This window comes from Neoarius graeffei, chromosome 19 (assembly GCF_027579695.1).
Source record: "Neoarius graeffei isolate fNeoGra1 chromosome 19, fNeoGra1.pri, whole genome shotgun sequence".
NCBI classification, from domain to species: Eukaryota; Metazoa; Chordata; class Actinopteri; order Siluriformes; family Ariidae; genus Neoarius; species Neoarius graeffei.
The window spans coordinates 6,265,450-6,284,026 of NC_083587.1; the positions used below are offsets into that span (position 1 = coordinate 6,265,450).

The 18,577-nt window shown below is 43.2% G+C and overlaps 1 protein-coding gene across 1 annotated transcript in view; it reads left to right on the forward strand.

Moving 5' to 3' along the window:
- The first annotated feature begins 2,642 nt into the window (after positions 1 to 2,642).
- LOC132867778 (histone-lysine N-methyltransferase PRDM7-like) overlaps positions 2,643 to 18,577 on the forward strand; it is a 48,549-nt gene continuing 32,614 nt past the window's right edge. The window contains exon 1 of the mRNA XM_060900782.1: positions 2,643 to 2,696. The gene's annotated coding sequence lies outside the window, so the exon portion shown is untranslated. The remainder of the gene's footprint in view (positions 2,697 to 18,577) is intronic.

Below are 18,577 nucleotides of genomic sequence, written 5' to 3' on the forward strand. Positions count from 1 at the left end.
CATAAACACTGACTCGCACATGCAGTGTTGCCAGATACTGCTGAAGTTTTCCAGTTCAAAACCCGCCAAAATGCACTTGAAACCGCCCAATCTGGCAACACTGCGCGCATGCTGCTTCTCTTGAACGTATACACAGAAGTAAGGCGGAAGGTAGTTTGTCGACGTCACCTCAAGACGACGCCAATGATTGGTCAAATTTGCGGGAAAGTTGCGGTGATTGGATATAATTGCAACACCGCCCTGAATTCGCGGGGATTGGTTGAATTTGCATTGAAGTTGCAAATCGCAACATCGCGAAATCCTGGAGGGTCTGGTTTTTTGCTTGGCCCAGACTCTGTCTCCTCACTCACTGTAGCTTTAGGTACTAAAAATCGATCCATTTTGTCTCTGACAAAGGCTAGCTGAAGTTCGCTAAATGTCCGCAATAGTAACTTATTCTAGTTTATTTTTCCTCACGTTGCGCCCCCCCCGAAGAACTCTGGCGCCCCCTAGGGGAGGTGTGCCCCACACTTTGAAAGGCCCTATTTTAAGTCATATTTATGCAGAAATGTAGAAAATTCTAAAGGGTTCACAAACTTTCAAGCACCACTGTAGGGTGGGGGATTTAGATGACTCTCGTCTTGTTTATTTTCATATGACAGCAAGGCCCAAAGTGTATTATTCCCCTCATATCACAGTGATTTGCTTACAATTACAATTTTTAATTTATGAATGAATGATACATTGCATGTTTTATTTGTTTCTGTTTACATAGAATGTCATTCTCTCCAGCTTAGAATATTCTGAGACAAAAAAAATGTGGGATGTTGTGTGACTGAGAAACCAGAAAGCACAAACTCCTCTGTCCTGAAGACGCCTCCATCTTGGGAAACTTACTGACTGATACCTGGGTCCCCTTCCATAAATGCTAAATAAATGTGTCTTAACGTCTTCATCACATTAGAAGACTATAGGTTTTTTCCCCCCACCCATTTTCTCCCCATTATGGTCACCTGCTAGTATCCATCCACCAGCCAGGTCTCTCTAACCATGTGAGTGAAGGCTAACACATGCTTCCTCCAAGACATGTAAAGCCATCAACCTCCTCTTTTCCAAATGCAGCTCATGCTGCGTCACAGGATAGCAAAACACACCCGGAGGACAGTGCCATGTGCTCTCTTCCCCATATGCATGAGCTCACAGAAGACCCCAGTCAGCTGTGATTAATAGGGGACAGAGAATATGCCCCTGGAATGGGATGCTCAATCAGCACAGATGGGTGTGATGGACAGCAGTCCAAATATCGCTATACAGGTTTAGGGGCATCACATTGGTGCACCTCCAGGGTCCTGGATTCAATTCTAAGCTTGGGTTGCTGTCTGTATGAAGTTTTGCAAGTTCTCCCCCGTCAGTGTAGAAACCCTACACTTCCTTCCTCTGGGTCCACTGGTTTCTCATCTCATCATCTCTAGCCGCTTTATCCTGTTCTACAGGGTCGCAAGCAAGCTGGAGCCTATCCCAGCTGACTACGGGCGAAAGGCGGGGTACACCCTGGACAAGTCGCCAGGTCATCACAGGGCTGATACATAGACACACACAACCATTCACACTCACACCTACGGTCAATTTAGAGTCACCAGTTAACCTAACCTGCATGTCTTTGGACTGTGGGGGAAACTGGAGCACCTGGAGGAAACCCACGCGGACATGGGGAGAACATGCAAACTCCGCACAGAAAGGCCCTCGCCAGCCACGGGGCTCAAACCCAGACCTTCTTGCTGTGAGGCGACCGCGCTAACCACTACACCACCATGCCGCCCCCACTGGTTTCTCCTTCAGCAAATTGGTTATGCTTAAATTGCCACTAGGTGTGAAATTTTTTTCTTTGTTTTTTTAAATTAAATATGAATTCTAGATGTATGGCATTGGAAAAATGCCTAGGCCTAGAAATACCAGAATTGTCAGCAAGCTCAGAGATGTGCATTGGACTATTTTTTATTTATTTACTTACTGTGTGGATAGTTATTTTTGTTTGTACCTGCATGTGATTTCATCACAAATTTGGGATATTCTGTTTCCCAAAAGATAAGTTCTTTGAAAACAACCATGACCCTGACCAGGCAGGTCGTAAGAATGCTGTAAATACATCACATAGTGCCACAGTCATGCTAATGAACATTGTTTTATTTTGCCCTGCAAGCTTCTGACCACTTGTTTATGCCCACAAGGAAGTAAAAACAATTTGTACTTGTGTACCTTGTGTGTACTCCTGTGAGATCTCAGTCCTGACGGACGTCTCTAGTCTCAACCAGATGCTCAGTGAACCTTACTGGCAAGCTTTCTTAGGATAATTTTTATACAGGACTAATGTACTGTGTGTGTGGTCTTAGATACATACACACATTTGGGCCTCATTTCTTCCTGTTGTGTTTTCTCTACTCCCAGACTGCGAATTTTGCAAATCCTTCTTTCTCAACAAATGTGAGGTTCATGGACCGCCCCTCTTCATCCCAGATACTTCTGTTCCCATGGGAGTCCCTAACCGAGCCAGACAAACTCTTCCTTCTGGGCTAGAAATCCAGAAGTCCAGTATTCCTGATGCAGGCCTGGGAGTGTTTAATAAGGGGGAGACGGTTCCAGTAGGTGCACACTTTGGACCCTGCCAGGGAGAGCTGGTGAACCGAGAGGAAGCCAAGAACAGTGGAGACTCCTCGGTTGTGAGTTTGTCATAAATTTATTATGAGATATTGTATATTTTTAAGAAACAAAATATGATGACTAGATGAAAGTAGCTCCAATTAACATTAACTTCTTCTTGTCACTGATATGTGGACGAGTGGTTTAAATCACAAGTTTGATCACAATGTGATCCTACATCGATTCTTTTAGCCAGTGTGGTGAAAATTCACCTGTTTATAATAGAAATACGAGTAACACCTGAATAATGCTCAAGCAAATGTATTTATTTATTGTATAATTTAATGAAAGTCCCATAAAATCACAAGCCCAGGTAGTCGCTAACATAGGTCCTCCCATATCTACTTCTAGGCATGTTCAGCTTCCTGTCTTACACAAGATATTAATCGTAATCATAGCTTCCATCAACATTTTGTAATAGTCTGTTTTCCCAACTGCAGCTGAGAAAAACTGTCCCAAGTTTTCCTTGACTCTGCCGCATCCACGACAACCCAGTAGCAGCTTCTCACACGCGCGCAAAAACAAAGAACTTATTCATTCACACTTGCAGCTTGTTTCTTTTCTAAATGTCAAGGCTAAACAGAGAAGCATGACACTACAGGATTTGAACATATATTGTTAGCTACAACCCCGATTCCAAAAAAGTTGGGACAAAGTACAAATTGTAAATAAAAACAGAATGCAATAATTTACAAATCTCAAAAACTGTTATTGGATTCACAATAGAACATAGACAACATATCAAATGTCGGAAGTGAGACATTTTGAAATTTCATGCCAAATATTGGCTCATTTGAAATTTCATGACAGCAACACATCTCAAAAAAGTTGGGACAGGGGCAATAAGAGGCTGGAAAAGTTAAAGGTACAAAAAAGGAACAGCTGGAGGACCAAATTGCAACTCATTAGGTCAATTGGCAATAGGTCATTAACATGACTGGGTATAAAAAGAGCATCTTGGAGTGGCAGCAGCTCTCAGAAGTAAAGATGGGAAGAGGATCACCAATCCCCCTAATTCTGCGCCGACAAATAGTGGAGCAATATCAGAAAGGAGTTCGACAGTGTAAAATTGCAAAGAGTTTGAACATATCATCTACAGTGCATAATATCATCAAAAGATTCAGAGAATCTGGAAGAATCTCTGTGCGTAAGGGTCAAGGCTTGAAAACCATACCGGGTGCCCGTGATCTTCGGGCCCTTAGACGGCATTGCATCACATACAGGCATGCTTCTGTATTGGAAATCACAAAATGGGCTCAGGAATATTTCCAGAGAACATTATCTGTGAACACAATTCACCGTGCCGTCCACCGTTGCCAGCTAAAACTCTATAGTTCAAAGAAGAAGCCGTATCTAAAGGCGATCCAGAAGCGCAGACATTTTCTCTGGGCCAAGGCTCATTTAAAATGGACTGTGGCAAAGTGGAAAACTGTTCTGTGGTCAGATGAATCAAAATTTGAAGTTCTTTATGGAAATCAGGGACGCCGTGTCATTTGGACTAAAGAGGAGAAGGACAACCCGAGTTGTTATCAGCACTCAGTTCAGAAGCCTGCATCTCTGATGGTATGGGGTTGCATTAGTGCGTGTGGCATGGGCAGCTTACACATCTGGAAAGACACCATCAATGCTGAAAGGTATATCCAGGTTCTAGAGCAACATATGCTCCCATCCAGACGACGTCTCTTTCAGGGAAGACCTTGCATTTTCCAACATGACAATGCCAAACCACATACTGCATCAATTACAGCATCATGGCTGCGTAGAAGAAGGGTCCGGGTACTGAACTGGCCAGCCTGCAGTCCAGATCTTTCACCCATAGAAAACATTTGGTGCATCATAAAACAGAAGATACGACAAAAAAGACCTAAGACAGTTGAGGAACTAGAATCCTACGTTAGACAAGAATGGGTTAACATTCCTATCCCTAAACTTGAGCAACTTGTCTCCTCAGTCCCCAGATGTTTACAGACTGTTGTAAAGAGAAAAGGGGATGTCTCACAGTGGTAAACATGGCCTTGTCCCAACTTTTTTGAGATGTGATGTTGTCATGAAATTTAAAATCACCTAATTTTTCTCTTTAAATGATACATTTTCTCAGTTTAAACATTTGATATGTCATCCATGTTCTATTATGAATAAAATATGGAATTTTGAAACTTCCACATCATTGCATTCCGTTTTTATTTACAATTTGTACTTTGTCCCAACTTTTTTGGAATCGGGGTTGTATAATTAATGCTAAAGTTAATATAAAACTTCTTACCACACCAGTGATCTGATGATTTTCGATGCCACACAATTTGCCACGATGAGAGTTGGTTTGATGCTGGGGTATGCAATTGGTATGACTTTTTACGCAATCGGTTTCATTTCCATGAATTCACAAGTGCAAACAAAAGTCAAAAAGTTCTAAGACAGATGTTATAATTTCAAAAGGAATTCAAAAAAGGACTATAAAGAAGGAATTCTCTGATGAAAACATCGCTTGCAGAAGTGTTTAGACTTAAATGGAGGATATGTAGAGAAATAGCTTTATTTTCATAAATAAAGATTTTTTTCATTTGTCTTAGAATTTTTGACTTGCCCTCGTATGATTTCAACATCGGTTTGGTGAGGGTTGATTTGGATATGTACAGTGGTACTTGAAAGTTTGTGAACCCTTTAGAATTTTCTATATTTCTGCATGATTATGAGCTAAAACATCAGATTTTCACACAAATCCTAAAAGTAGATAAAGAGAACCCAGTTAAACAAATGAGACAAAAATATTATACTTGGTCATTTATTTATTGAGGAAAATGATCCAATATTACATATCTGTGAGCGTGGGTTTCCTCCGGGTGCTCCGGTTTCCCCCACAGTCCAAAGACATGCAGGTTAGGTTAACTGGTGACTCTAAATTGACCGTAGGTGTGAATGTGACTGTGAATGTGTCTGTGTCAGCCCTGTGATGATCTGGCGACTTGTCCAGGGTGTACCCTGCCTTTCGCCCATAGTCAGCTGGGATAGGCTCCAGCTTGCCTGCGACCCTGTAGAACAGGATAAAGCAGCTAGAGATAATGAGACAAGACATATCTGTGAGTAGGAAAAGTGTGTGAACCTCTAGGATTAGCAGTTCATTTGACGGTGAAATTAGAGTCAGGTGTTTTACAATCAATGGGATGACAATCAGGTGTGAGTGGGCACCCTGTTTTATTTAAAGAGCAGGGCTCTATCAAAGTCTGATCTTCACAACATGTTCGTGTATCATGGCACGAACAAAGGAGATTTCTGAGGGTCTCAGAAAAAGCGCTGTTGATGCTCATCAGGCTGGAAAAGTTTACAAAACCATCTCCTAAAGAGTTTGGACTTCACCAGTCCACAGTCAGACAGATTATGTACAAATTGAGGAAATTCAAGACCATTGTTACCCTCCCCAGGAGTGGTCGGCGAACAAAGATCACTCCAAGAGCAAGGCATGTAATAGTTGGCGAGGTCACAAAGGACCCCAGGGTAACTTCTAAGCAACTGAAGGCCTCTCTCACATTAGCCAATGTTAATGTTCATGAGGCTACCATCAGGAGAACACTTGAACAACAATGGTGTGCATGGCAGGGTTGCAAGGAGAAAGCCACTGCTGTCCAAAAAGAACATTGCTGCTCGTCTACAGCTTGCTAAAGATCACGTGGACAAGCCAGAAGGCTATTAGCAAAATGTTTTGTGGATGGATGAGTCCAAAATAGAACTTTTTGGTTTAAATGAGAAGTGTTATGTTTGGAGAAAGGAAAACACTGCATTCCAGCATAAGAACCTTATCCCATCTGTGAAACATGGTGGTGGTAGTATCATGGTTCAGGCCTGTTTTGCTGCATCTGGGCCAGGATGGCTTGCCATCATTGATGGAACAATGAATTCTGAATTATACCTGCGAATTCTAAAGGAAAATGTCAGGACATCTTTCCATGAACTGAATCTCAAGAGACAGTGGGCCATGCAGCAAGACAATGACCCGAAGCACACAAGTTGTTCTACCAAAGAATGGTTAAAGAAGAATAAAGTTCATGTTTTGGAATGGCCAAGTCAATGTCCTGACTTTAATCCAATCGAAATGTTGTGGGAAGAACCTGAAGTGAGCAGTTCATATGGGGAAACCTACCAACATCCCAGAGTTGAAGTTGTTCTGTACGGAGGAATGGGCTAAAATTCCTCCAAGCCAGTGTGCAGGACTGATCAGCAGTTACTGGAAACATTTATGCCGCTTTTCCACTACAAACGCGGCTGAGCCGTGCCGTGCCGAGTCGAGCTGAGTCGGGCTGAGCGGGGCTATTGAAGTTGCATTTCGACTACAACCGCGCTGAACCGTGCTGGCTGGAAGTGGGTGGACACATTGGGTGGAGTTAGCGAAAGTGGGTGGACGTCATGTGATGTCGTTAAGCAGCGCAAACAGTGACATCAGTGACAGTGGCGGAACAAGTCAGAGCCGGGCCGGGGGCGGGGCAAATGACTGGGCCCTTTATTAAAGCTTATCATAACATCATTTTAGGCTACAAAATGTCCGCAACTGCGGTGTTTACCAATTTCAACACTACCGGGTGCAACTATGTTATTTAGTACATCAAGTCCTTCAAACGAACATGTAACTCAGAAACAAAAAACATTAGGATACTGTACATGGCTCATAATAAAACATCAATAGCCTATACTGCGCACATTATTTGAAGGGCATACGAATGAGCGCTCAGAGTGGTGACAGGAAGAGTCAGAAATAAAAGGAGGGCGGTGCAAACCTCACTGAATGCACTGTGTTTACCAATTTCAACACTCCGGGGTGCAACTATGTTATTTTGTACATTAAGTCCTTCAAACGAACATGTAACTCAGAAACAAAAAAACATTAGGCGACATACTGTACATGGCTCATAATAAAACATCAATAGCCTACTGCGCGCATTATTTGAAGGGCATACGGCGAGCCTTGCGCTCCGCGAACTCGTCCACGATGCTCTGACTGATTCAGTGAGCTTTTAAGCGGTAGTCTCACGACCCGAATAGTAAACAATAAACATGGAGGACATGGAGTCGTTAGTGTTGCTGGTCTTGGTGCTGTGGCTTGTTGTCACCGACAACGCCAACAGATACTGGCAAGAGCGTATAGATGAGGCGAGGCGCATAAGGCTTCAGAAATTCTCGTAATTCATAATTATTCTTCTTCCGGGTTTGCGGTGTTTACAGATCCCAGCGCGCTCGCGGGGCGTGTGTGGGCATGTGAGGACACTCCTCCTCACCAATCAGTGCACAGGGGAGTGTCTGCTCACGCCTCCAGCCTCAGTCGGCTCGCTTTGGCTCGCTTCAGCCCCACTCCAAAACGGTGCGAGTTTTAGGGGCTAAGCAGGGCTGAAACGAGCTGAGTCGTGCTGGTTTTTGGTAGTCGAAACGCGAGCCGTGTCAGGCTGAAGTGAGCTGAAGCGAGCTGAAGTGAGCTGAAAAAGGGTAGTGGAAAAGGGCCATTAGTTGCAGTTATTGCTGCACAAGGGGGTCACACCAGATACTGAAAGCAAAGGTTCACATACTTTTGCCACTCAAAGATATGTAATATTGGATCATTTTCCTCAATAAATAAATGACCAAGTATAATATTTTTCTCTCATTTGTTTAACTGGGTTTTCTTTATCCACTTTTAGGACTTGTGTGAAAATCTGATGATGTTTTAGGTCATATTTATGCAGAAATATAGAAAATTCTAAAGGGTTCACAAACATTCAAGCACCACTGTATGGTATATACCTGGTGTGCTATGACACAAAGTGTGCTGTGGAATTTTGAGCAACCCCATTCGTTTTTAGACAGGCTCATGAAATAATATATATTTTTAAATACAACAATGACTCTGCTTTTTAATTAAAAAGGGTTGTAATCACTTCATCTCATCTCATTATTTCTAGCCGCTTTATCCTGTTCTACAGGGTCGCAGGCAAGCTGGAGCCTATCCCAGCTGACTATGGGCGAAAGACGGGGTACACCCTAGACAAGTTTCCTGGTCATCACAGGGCTGACACACAGACACAGACAACCATTCACACTCTCTTTCACACCTACGGTCAATTTAGAGTCACCAGTTAACCTAACCTGCATGTCTTTGGACTGTGGGGGAAACCGGAGCACCCAGAGGAAACCCACATGGACACGTGGAGAACATGCAAACTCCACACAGAAAGGCCCTCGCCGGCCACGGGGCTCGAACCCGAACCTTTTTGCTGTGAGGCAACAGTGCTAACCACTACACCACCCATTGTAATCACTTATTTAGAAATTTTACATTTTTTAAAACTAAATGGCCTTTAATCCCATTCTTAGTTTGATTTTGAAAATAATTTTAGGTCCAGGGAGGAGGATTATTTTTGTCGTGACCAGAAAAGGCAGTCACCCTAGATGTTGCCAGTTCCACTGAGCCTTGCCAGAGTGCAAGGCTCATGGGACTGTTAATATTTAAGCTTAGAGAGTATTAGGGGCTAAATAGCAATGGGCCACCTTGACCAAGACTCCTGCAGTAATTGATCACCTCTGGCCAGTATTTCTGATGGACATGCATCTTGGAGTAAAATAAAACATCTCCTTGAACCATGTTATGTACAGACCACAGGATATCACGAGAAGTCAGCCAGTCCCTATCCCAGTCCACCGTCCCTCCCTGCCTGAAGTCCTCTCGATAGTTCCACTGCCAAAAACAGACCAGCAGCAGCAGCTTGAATGACCACTGTCCAGTGGCACTTACTGCTGTCATCATGAAGTGCTTTGAGAAACTGGTCCGGACTCATCATTGCAAGCTTCCCACCCATGTTAGACAGACACCAGTATGCTTGCAGAGCTAACAGGTCCCACAACTTTCCACACTGCCCTTACTCACCTCGAGCAACAGGAGAGCCATGTTGGGCTGCTCTTTGTGAACTTTACCTCAGCATTCAACACCATTCTCCCTCACAGACTGGTGTCCAAGCTGACAGACCTGGGACTGTCTCAATCCATCTGCCTTTGGATAAAGGACTTCCTGTCTGATTGCTCCCAAAGGGTGAGAGTAGCCCACCCCCACATCTCAGCCTTAGCACTGGCTTCCCACAGGGCTGTGTGCTGAGCCCCCTACTCTTCACCCTCTTCACTTATGACTGCATCCCGCTCACTCCAGTAATGACATTGTCAAATTTGTGGATGATGCTACCATAGTGGGGCTCATCTCTGGGGGGAAGGAGTCTACTTATCAGGATGGGGTGGACCAGCTGTCTGGGTGGTGCAGAGACAACAACCTGGTCCTCAACACTACCAAATCCAAGGAGCTGCTCATAGATTTCAGGAAAAAGAAAATGGACATTCAGCCTATTCTCATCAGTGGGGAATGTGTAGAGAGGATCTTGGACTTCCGGTTCCTGGGGGTGCACATGGAGGAGGACCTGACCTGGAGCACCAACACCACACAAGTGATAAATAAAGCACAGCAGAGACTTCCTGAGGATTCTCAGGAAGAACCACCTCACTCAAAAACTGCTTGTGTCCTTCTACCATTGCTCCACAGAGAGCATACTTACATACTGCATCAGTGTGTGGTTTGCTAGCTGCATAGCAGCAGAGAGGAAAGTGCTCCAGAAGGTCGTCACCACCGCCCAGATAATCATTGGATGCCCTGTCCCCTGCCTGGAAGAGCTTTACAGTTCCTGCTGCCTCAAAAGAACCCAGGGTATATCAAAAGATCCATCCCACCCCAGATATTCTCTCTTTGAACTGATGCCCTTGGGCAGACAGTTCAGGTCAATTAAGAGATGGACAAATAGACCTCTTGCGCATGATGTCACGCATCCCATGATGATTTCACTTGGGGGTCAGCCAGGCACCATCTTTTGTGTAAGTAAGGCATAACCTGTCTTCAAAATGGTTAACTTTTGTGCTGTTTTTAGGGCCTGAGCACTGAGGTGCACTGTAGGTGCAAAGCCCTATTGTTTTCGGCATGTTGTTTTTCTTCTAATTTTTTTCTCTGCAGGAAAACTTGTTTTTGAGGCACTTGCGATGCTTAAACTCACAAATTTTGGCACACTGATCAAATGTGCATAAGATCACAAAGTTACACTGAGCAAGGGACTGGGCGTGGTCCCAAAGCTCTATAGTGCCCCCAAGAACAAGCTATGATTGAGATGAAGTTGCTCAGATCAGCAGGAGATTTGATGTGATCGATACTCTTGTGGTAAAGGACAAATTTCACTTGGTGGTATATGACTCCGCCCAACAGGAAGTCAGCCATGCTGGATGGAATGAGGGATTTTGAAATGTTCCGGCGCTGTTCTGAAGGGCTTACAATGGCCAAAAACTCATGGAATTTTGCATGTTTGTCCTGTGATACAATTTGAGGTGATATTGAAAATTCGTGTAGGTGGGTTTCATTAACTCCATAGTGCCACCTAGTTAAAAAAGATAAAATTGACACTAGGGCTGAAACGATTATTCAAGTAACTCAAATAATTCGATTACAAAAAATGTTAGAGGCAAATTCTTTGCCTCGAGGCTTCGTTTAATTCATGTCACCAAAGTCCGTCTATTTTAAATGTCTCTGCTATCGTATTACTCCCGCTTTGTAGACGACTGCGCAGCTCCGGTATCATTGTTTCACACAGACTGTAATAATTGATGCGCATTTCAAAGATTTAAGGCGGCGCGATTTAATTTGCTCTCTGGCAGTGGCGGAAAACGAAGATACCGGTGTGCGTAAAAGGCAGAAAATTTCTAAAGTGTGGGACCATTTTATGCTTCGTAAGGCGTACAACGTAGTGCAGTGTATACACTGTAAAACGGACCTGGCCTACCATAATAGTACTTCATCACTGCTGCAGCACCTGAACTGAAAGCATCCTCACATGAACTGCACTTCTCCAAGCGGACTGGGAGCCTCTACAAGGTAACGTATTTTTACGATTGCTAACTGATATGAACACTCGCTTGTTAGAACATTAGTACAGTATTTGTAATTATTTGTAGCCTGTGTTATGAGTCGATAGTGATGAGGCATGATAAGTAATGAGAGCAAATGCCCCAAAATCTCACTCATAATTCATCCCTCTTCTTCTCTCCCTCCCGCGCGTGTACACACATGCACAGAGGTTACATCTCAAAACACGCCTTCCCCATACATAAAGTAGTAATAATAAATGCTACAGATGGACAAATCTGCATTCATTAGCATATAGATTTACTTTTGGGCAAGTTTATAGCATTCATTTGTTGTACAAATCAATGTGTTCCCCCCCCCCCCCCCCCCCCCCCCAGTACATCACAACAGCACATGGACAGCTTCGTTCGTTCAGGCCCCTCATGCACTGTGGAAAAAGCTGCAGTTTTTACCAACAGCATTTTAAATATGCTCATCACAGACATGCGCCCACTGTCCATGGTGGAGGACACAGGATTTAAGAATATGATCAAAGCTTTCAATCCCAAATACACCATTCCCTCAAGAACATATTTCACAAATATGATGGAGCAAGGGTGGCATGGTGGTGTAGTGGTTAGCGCTGTCGCCTCACAGCAAGAAGGTCCGGGTTCGAGCCCTGTGGCCGGCGAGGGCCTTTCTGTGTGGAGTTTGCATGTCCTCCCCGTGTCCGCGTGGGTTTCCTCCGGGTGCTCCGGTTTCCCCCACAGTCCAAAGACATGCAGGTTAGGTTAACTGGTGACTCTAAATTGACCGTAGGTGTGAATGTGAGTGTGAATGGTTGTGTGTCTATGTGTCAGCCCTGTGATGACCTGGCGACTTGTCCAGGGTGTACCCCGCCTTTCGCCCGTAGTCAGCTGGGATAGGCTCCAGCTTGCCTGCGACCCTGTAGAAGGATAAAGCGGCTACAGATAATGAGATGAGATGAGATGATGGAGCAAAAGTACTCAGAAATAACATACATTATAGTGTTCTTCAGGAGACAGACTGTGTTGCACTGACAACAGACATTTGGACGAGTGTGGCCACAGAGGCTTATCTGGGGGTCACGTCATTTTTTGGGAGATGATTGGGAAATGAAGTCCCTCTCCCTTACTACAATGCCTCTAGAGGAGAGGCATACAGCCACAAACATTGCAGATTGGCTGGAGGAGGCTGCTACCAAATTTCACATTCCTTTTGAAAAGGTGAAGGCAGTTGTCCATGACAATGGGGCCAATGTAGTGGCAGCTACTAGAATTCTGAAAGAGAGACACGGATGGGCCTCTGTTAGATGTGCAGGGCACACACTGAATTTGGTTGTGCAGAATACATTGAAAAATAACAAAACCATCTCAAGTTGTGTGGCCTCTGCGAGATGCCTGGTGGAGCACTTTAAAAAGAGTGAACTGGCCTGCACAAAACTTAAAGAAAAGCAGCAGCAAATGGGAGTGCAACAGCACATGTTGGTACAGGATGTCAGTACTCGGTGGAACAGTATACTTCATATGCTATCCAGGCTCCTTGAACAGAGATGGCCAGTGGCTGCAGCTCTTTCCGATCCTGCAGTCAACCCATGGGGAAAGCATCACTATTTGGATCTGAAGCCGGAGCAGTGGATCTTGACTGAAGAACTGACTCAGATTCTTGAACCTTTCAAGGGGGCTACAGTGTTCCTGAGTGGGGAACAATATGTGACCCTGTCTGCGCTTCCTCAGCTGGTACAGACTCTCAAGAAATCCACTCTGAGTTCAGCTTTTGAAACTGCACCAGTGAGGGCATTTCAAGTCAAGTTTATTTGTATAGCGCTTTTAACAATAAGCATTGTCACAAAGCAGCTTTACAGAATTTGAATGACTTAAAACATGAGCTAATTTTGTCCCTAATCTATCCCCAATGAGCAAGACTGTGGCGACGGTGGCAAGGAAAAACTCCCTCAAACGACATGAGGAAGAAACCTCGAGAGGAACCAGACTCAAAAAGGAACCCATCCTCATTTGGGCAACAACAGACAGCATGACTATAACACTTATAACAGTTTTATAACAGTTTTAACATGAAGACAGTTTCGTTGATGATGTAACTCTTCATTGATGGAAACTTGAGTGCAAAACTGTTCATGACAACTGCAGTCCTAAAGTTAGCAAGTCAACTGTAGTCCTCAGCCATAAAAGCATTACTGTAAGAGTCCAGAGCGTCCTCCAGGTGGAACTTTCAACTGTCCTCATGGGGCCGTCCTCCACAGGAGCGATGCGATAAAACTCCAACCAGACACAGGGCACCAGGATGGATCAAGCAGGTCCAGGGGCAGAAGAGGTCAGCATCTCAATCTCAGGACCAACATGTAACTCAGAGGGACAGATGGGGGGAGGGAAAGAAAACACAGGTTGTTAAGTATGCCCTAAAAATGGCACAAGTATTAAGTCTGTGTGGTAGGCTCGCAGAGATGAGAGTCTTAACATCAGGCATAATACACAACAATGGCATGTTAATATGGTTAAAAAAATATCATGACCTGCTCTGGCTGGATGCTTGATTGGGTGATGGGAGCACACTCCTCAGCAGTGATGGGATGCAGATGGGACCCTTAGGGCTGGCCAAGACAATTCAGTTACATTTCACCAGGTCTGGGACATGCGACAGAATGTCTGACGGCCGATTCCCTGCAGGCTACGATAGCCAGTTGACGTCTCCACCAAAAGATTTCCTGTTGACTCCATGTAACTCAGAGGGACAGATTTGGGGGGGAGAGGGAAAGAAAACACGGGTTGTTAGGTATGCCCAACGTCACCTGAATAAGTAGGAACAGTATACATATTGCACTGAGTACAAGCAGGGACTCCGGCAACTAACTATGACAGCATAACTAAAAGGGGAGAGCCAGAAGGTAACACAGGCATGAGGGAGCCCCGGGACATAAAGCAGCAGCCACTACACTGTCAACAAACCTGATTAAGCAAGCGAGTGGGGACTGACAGCATCCATACATCCCAGTTTACCAAAACACTCTATGTCTGAGGATCCTCTAGATCTACACCTTTACTTCATAAACACCATTAACAAAAGGCTTGACTAAACAGATATGTTTTCAGCCGAGACTTAAATGCTGAGACTGTGTCTGATTCCCGAACATTATTTGGAAGGTTGTTCCATAACTGTGGGGCTTTGTAAGAAAAGGCTCTGCCCCCTGATATAGCCTTCACTATACAAGGTACCAGCAGATAGCCTGCACCTTTTGATCTAAGTAGGCGTGGCGGGTCATAGAGGAACAGAAGTTCACTCAGGTACTGTGGTGTGAGACCATTTAGTGCTTTAAGGTCAATAGTAGTATTTTATAATCAATACGAAATTTGATTGGGAGCCAATGCAGTGTGGATAAGACAGGCGTGATGTGGTCATACGGTATTTTCTAGTTCTAATAAGGACTCTTGCTGCTGCATTTTGAAGTAACTGGAGCTTGTTTATGCACTTATTGGAACATCCAGACAGTAAGTCATTACAATAATCCAACCTGGAGGTAACGAAAGCATGAACTAGTTTTTCCGCGTCATGTAATGACATTAAATTTCTTATCTTGGCAATATTTCTGAGATGAAAGAAAGCTATCTGGGTAATGTTATCAATGTGAGTTTCGAATGAAAGACTGGGGTCAATAATCACTCCGAGGTCTTTTACTGCTGCACGTGAAGAAACAGAAAGGCCATCCAGAGTCACTGTGTAATCAGAAAACTTACTTCTAGCTGTATGTGGTCCTAGTACAAGTACTTCAGTCTTGTCAGAGTTAAGCAGAAGGAAATTAATAAGCATCCAGTGGCTATATTATACTGAGGAACACATTCCTCAGTTCTATAAAGCTGGTGTCTCTCGTCAGGTTTTGCAGAAACATACATCTGTGTGTCATCAGCATAACAGTGGAAACTAATACAATGTTTACGAATAATATCACCCAGAGGTAACATATATAGAGAAAAAAGCAGTGGACCCAAGACAGAACCTTGTGGAACACCAAACTTTACCTCAGTATGTCTAGAAATATCACCATTTATATCAACATACTGATAACGATCAGTTAAATAAGAGCTGAGCCAGGAGAGGGCCATTCCCTTAACTCCCACAACATTTCCTAGTCTATCCAGAAGAATGGAATGATCAATCAGACCCTCCAGGATTTCGCGATGTTGCGATTTGCAACTTCAATACAAATTCAACCAATCCCTGCGAATTCAGGGCGGTTTTGCAATTATATCCAATCACCGCAACTTTCCCGCAAATTTGACCAATCGTTGGTGTCGTCTTGAGGTGACATCGACAAACTACCTTCCACCTTACTTCCAGTGTTGCCAGATTGGGCGGTTTCCCATCCAGTTGGGCGGTTTCAAGTGCATTTTGGCGGGTTTTGAACATATTTTGGGCTGGAAAACGTCAGCAGTATCTGGCAACACTGCTTACTTCCGTGTATACATTCAAGAGAAGCAGCATGTCTGAGTCAGTGTTAATATAGGCTTAAATTCTGTTACTGAAAGTGTGTTATGTTTACAGTGAAGGACTGTGTGCACTTTATTTTTTGACTTAATACAAGAAATTAATGGATGCCAACATTTTTGCCAAAATGGTATTTTATTTTCCATTGTTTAGGCAGCTTCAGCATCATACTGTGAGATTCTGTTCAAATTGTTTTTTTCTTCTATGAAGCCTGAGCCATTTATTTTATTAGTTTATAATTATTGTTTAATTTAGTCTTCAGGAGAGACTGCCTGCACACAGTACGAGTATTAATAGTTTTTTTCTTACATGAAAGCTGAGGCATTTATATTATATTTTAAGGTAACTTCATGTTGTGCTGTGAGGTTCTATGCACTTTAACTTTTGAACCAACAGGTGCATTTGGATAAGTAAAGCCAATTTTTCTGCATTTTTGTAGTCCTGGTAATCTTTTGTATTGGTAAAGTTGTTTATAGGACCATTTCTCAGTGTCTTTGTTTTTTTAATCAATAGTTTTTCAGTAATAACTTAATATTTAACATATCACTCAATTTTAATCACAAAAAGAGAAAATCGCAACAATTCCTTGCAACTTTCACTTCCTCCTGCAATGTAATCGCAACAAAAACCTAAAAAACACCGCAACTTTCATCACAATTTTTTGGAACCCCCCCGCAACATTAGACATTTTAGCCCGCAACAATCACAAAAAAGGCCCGCGAAATCCTGGGGGGACTGATCAATGGTATCAAATGCTGCACTAAGTTCAAGCAACACAAGTAGCGAGACACAGCCCTGATCAGACGCCAACAGTAGGTCGTTTACTACTTTAACCAAAGCTATTTCTGTGCTGTGATTAGGTCTAAATCCTGACTGATACATTTCATGGATGGTATTCCTATGTAAATATGAGCATAACTGCTGTGCCACAGCTTTTTCAAGGATCTTGGAGTTATCTCCAACCTTTATAGGGGAGGTTTGATATTGGCCTATAATTGGACAGCTGACAGGGATCAAGGTCAGCTTTTTAAAGCCTAGGTCACAACCGGACGTACGATTTTTTGGCCTTGCGATTTTTGGAGTTTCCCAATCGCTGCGTTTTTTTTTTTGTTCGTGGAGAAAGACGCACGTTGGCTGTAAGTTTGTCTTGCACCCTGAAAAAAACGTAAGCGCCTGTAGAGTTTGTTTGACATGACAAAGAACCTCTGCGGCCGGTCTGTGGCCAGTCTACGGCTCGAAAATCAGCATGTCACACACGTGCCCTCCGTGCGTTTTTTGCACGTAGACCGGCCGTAGGAGCACGTATGACCGGTTGTGACCTAGGCTTAATCAGGGGTTTGATAACTGCTAGTTTAAAGGATTTGGGTACATAGTCAATCGTAAGAGAAGAATTTATTATTTTTAGAAGTGGTTCAATTACTTCAGGTATTATCTGTTTGAATAGACGTGTAGGTAAGGGATCTAGTACGCAAGTTGAGACTTTTGATGCCGAGATTAATGAAAGTAATTCAGTTTCTTTAAGGGGAGTAAAATATTCTAACTGACAATCTGATAGAGTTATATAGTTAACTACAAGGTCACTTTCACTGTCTGACCTTAAATTAGTAGTTTGAATTTTTTGTTGGATATTCTCAATTTTGTCATTTAAAAAATTCATGTAATTGTTACTATTATATACTGCAGGTGTGCATGTGTCTATAGTGGACTTATTCCTGGTTAATTTTGCTACAGTATTAAATAGGAATCTAGGATTATTTTTATCTTCTATTAGGGAGGAGAGATATGTTGATCTCACAGCACTAAGAGCTTTTCTATACTTCAGGAAGCTCTCCTTCCACGCTAATTTGAACACTACCAATATTGTTTGACGCCATTTACGTTCCAATTTTCGATTGGTCTGTTTTTATGTGCGAGTGTCATTATACCAGGGTGCTAATTTTTTGTCTTTGACCATTTTCCTTTTTAGAGGAGCTACATTATCTAAGGTATGGCGGAATGTTGACTCTAAGCATTCAGTTGCCTGATCAAGTTCTGCAGGGGCTGACAGTGACCCAATCAAAGTTGATAACTCTGGGAGATCATTTATAAAGCTCTGTGCAGTAGTTGACGTGAATGTACATTTAATACAGTAGCGTGGTGAGGTGCATATATTATTACTCAGACATAATTTGAATGAGATGAAATAATGATCTGAGATAACTTCAGACTGTGGAAGTATGACTATATTGTCTACGTTTAACCTGAATGTTAGTATTAGATCAAGGGTGTGACCACCATTATGGGTCAGTCCTATGACATTCTGATTAATCCCTACTGAATCTAAAATGGACACAAACGCTGTTTTCAGAGGTCTTCTGGGTTATTGAAGTGAATATTAAAATCTCAGACAACTAAAGCTTTGTCTAAGGAAATAACCAGCTCTGAGATAAAATCTGCAAATTCAGAAAGAAACTCAGAATATGGCCCCGGGGGCCTGTAAATAATAAGCAATGGAAT